Here is a 3,584-nt window from a genome sequence, read left to right as displayed (position 1 = left end):
GGAATGCTAAGCAACAAGGCCAAGGCAAGGCTCATATTGAAAAAAAAGTTACAGCACTCTAACCAGCTTCATGCACACAACAAGCTCTGCCCACCTGGTATATCAAATGAGATGTCACTCACAGTAGACTATGAAGATGCTGAAGATATGATCAGTATGTGCTTTGCTAGGCTCCTCAAGCTTGGCTTCCCTGATTGCGGTTTGCCTACTCCTGGGACAGGACTGGATTATTAAGGTATGGGAACAAAAGGCAAATGACTACGGCTCTGGCTCCAAGAGTTACATAATGGTGTCAGAATCTCAGCTTTCATTACAAACAAAAGCCTCTATTCCTTATGGATGTGAAATAAAACTTAAACCAAATGTAAGTTTGTTTGCAGCAATGTGATCCTAAGAAGCAGGCAGCCTGTGCCTTTGTCATCACTGGTTGACTATGGACCTGATCTCACTTATTCACACTTCCGTCACCCTTTACCTCTACTACAGTGGTGCACTGTAGCTAGGCCTGAAGCCTGCAGCACATAGAAAATTCCAATAAGTACAGAAACCTGCAGCACATCTCTGTAATACATACTACTGTAGGCCCATCAAACCCATCCTTTCTGCTCTGACTACATACACAATTTCAAATTCCATTCATCAAGGTCTCAATCCTTATCTTCAAGAAGTTCCATGGCCTAGGCCCAACACATCTCAAAGACCACCTAATGTGCTGGAACAAATTCTGTGGTCAACAACTTCAGTTCTCTGGCAAAAAGGAACTCTTTAAAACAAGGGTAAAGTTTCTGTAGGCGGGAGACAGAACTTTCCCAGGGGCCAGTCCAAGATCACAGAACCAATTCCACAGGAACTAAGGGCAAACCTTACCACATGTCATTCCAAGAGGGAGGCACATCGATTTGACTTTGCCTCCCTATCTCAAATACATGACATACATATTTTCAAAAATGACAACCAAACAAATCAAAAACAAAACATTCAGCTGCACGGGCTTCTTCCCTTAGGGAGATGTTAAGAGAACAAAAAACATGTGGGAGATACTAATCATGTCACTTAATGAACTACCAGTAGGTACCCAGATATTAAAGTGATGAATATAGTATAAAAACCTGAACAGCATCATGCAAAAATAGGGCTGGGAAGGACCTGAGGAGGTAACCTAATCTAGCTCTCTGCTCAAGGCAGTTATTGCTGTCTGAACTCTCAGACAAATGTTTATCTAAACTGATCTTAAAAACGACCCAAGATGGTATTTCACAGCCTCTGGAGGTTATCTGTTCCAGTACTTAACCACCCCTATAGTTAGAAAGTTCTTCCAAATATCTAACCTAATTTTCCCTTGTTCCAATTTCAACCCATTACTTCTTGTCTTTTGCTACTGGACACAAAACAGCTGATCACCAACCTCTTTATAATAATCTGTCAGGGGTTTTCAACCTTTTTTGGTCAGTGTACCCCCAGCAGCTGGTCAAGAAGCAGGTGGGGGGTGTCCCCCAGCGGCCGGTCCGCCGAGGCAGGAGTGGGGCTTGGGGAAGCAGCACGCCACCTTGGCGCAAAGTGTTGGGTGGCGGTGGCGGCAGTCCTACCCCTACACCCAATTCTTCCCAAGTATACCCACTTCTCCGCGCCACCATCGCGTACCCCCTGGGGCCTTCCCAAGTACCCCCAGGGGGACATGTACCCCTGGTTGACAACCCCTGACCTATGTGTATTTGAAGACAGTTATCAACCCCGCCCCTAGTCTTCACTTTTCTAAGCTAAATAATTGCAATTCTTCAATCTAGCCTTTCCTTATATGTTATGTTTTCTATGTCTAATCATTTTTGTTTCTCGTCTCTGAACTCTCTCCAATTTGTCCACATCTTTCTTAAAGTGTGGTGCCTAAAAATGGATACAATGCTCCAGGTGCCAGTCACCCTCCATTTTGGATTTGTGGAATAGACTAGACTAGACTAAACTAGCCAGAGAAGAAGCTGCTTGGCCTCGCATTCATTGCCATAGTAGTTCAAGCCTTCATTAATGCAAGGGGATCAGGATGAGGACTTGGATCTATAGGACTGAGATCCCCTTGGTAAAGCTCAGGCTTCCCAGGCTCTGTTCCCACCTGTGACTTTTTGGCTTCATTGGTCAGACTGAGGAAAAACAGTGAGGATACAAGGGTATTTTCCCACATCCCACTCCCTTGTGATACCCAGACAGAATGTCAGTTATGGCAGGTTGTGCCAATCTTCATATCATTTCTTCTTTTCTTATGTCCTGTGACCAGCAGTTACATAGTTAACAGCTTTGATATTTAAATTATTGTGACCGCATTTCTTGACTCGACATAGAGATAAACTGAAGTAGTGGAGACATCATGATATATTTCATTGGCTTTTATTCCTGCAGTTAAGTAATAATGAGAATATAGCTCTTTAAATGTATGCTTCAATAATAACTTTAGGGCTAAAATGTAGTGAATACAGCAATGAATTATTGTATTGACACTTAGTCTTGGAGATTAGAGATTGTATTATATTCAAAATAATGCCAGAAAGAATGATAAAGTTCAGAGTGTTTTGCTGTTAAGTTTCAAGTGGAAGCGTTTTGCCTTCATATGAAAAAACCTAGAAAAATTCAATTATATTTGTTTAGGGCCGTGATCCTGAAAAAATATGTGAGCAAATTATATGAGTAAAGTATAGGAGCATTAAAGTCATAAGGCATTAAAAGTTCATAAGGCATTAAAAATTAACCCTATGCACAAATTTTTGCAGGGAAGAAGACCATGTGTGCTCAGGGTGGAAGCTAAACATGGAATTTTTTAAGTCTGCTGTTGCTCTCAGGTTAACTACAAATCTCAGTGAAACTTCTCCCAAAGTTTCCACTGAGAATGCCAGTAATTCACAAAAACAAGGCAAATTCATTTCATTATGTTGAGTGTCAGATGCCCATCATAGTCTCATGTTGTTTTTGGGCCATAGTTAGAAAAAAAACATGTCCATGGCAAAAAAAAAAAAACCCCAGCGAGTATCTGAAACGCTATCAGTGGGAAGGAGGGCGAGTAGACAGGACCAGTCTTCTTTCACTGCTCTCATTGATCCTTTCGTGGGGACGTCCTGTTTTTACATGCCCCCAGGGAGGACTAAAATGTTTCTCAGCTGAAGTTTTCACAGCGTCGCCTCAGGTCACATGCAGCTTTTTCCAAGTTTGACTTTCACTATCTTTTTTTTTTTTTTTTTTTTTAATAGCAAACTCGTCTCCCTCCTGCCGCAGAAAAGACTGCTTTTGTTTCAAGTTTGAACCCTCCCGGCACCTCCGCTCCAGCCGGCGGCTTTTCAGGTGCCGGGTTCTCCGGGAAATCCGCTTCGAGGCCATTTTAGGGGGCTCCGGGGGCGGGAAGGAGATGCCCAGCTGAAACCCCGCGCTGGCGGCGCGCCGCCGCCTCAGGTGTCCGCGAGGCGGGAAGGGCAAGGTCGCGCCGGGACAGACCCTGCACCCGTCCCTACCTCGCTCCTCCGCTGCGGGCACTTCGCGGGACTCGGGTTTTTGAAAGTCAGCGGGAGCGGAGCTGCCAACTGCTCCGCTCCCCGCGCCGCGTCTCC

The 3,584-nt window shown here is 44.3% G+C and overlaps 1 long non-coding RNA gene across 7 annotated transcripts in view; it reads left to right on the top strand.

Moving 5' to 3' along the window:
- The window catches only part of LOC102385515, a 97,736-nt gene that overhangs the window by 71,837 nt on the left and 22,315 nt on the right, over positions 1-3,584 (top strand). The window lies entirely within an intron of this gene.

This window comes from Alligator sinensis, unplaced genomic scaffold (assembly GCF_000455745.1).
Source record: "Alligator sinensis unplaced genomic scaffold, ASM45574v1 scaffold324_1, whole genome shotgun sequence".
In the NCBI taxonomy this organism is placed as follows: domain Eukaryota; kingdom Metazoa; phylum Chordata; order Crocodylia; family Alligatoridae; genus Alligator; species Alligator sinensis.
The sequence above is the reverse complement of the archived record's forward strand: the minus strand, read 5'-3'. Positions and strand labels throughout refer to the sequence as shown.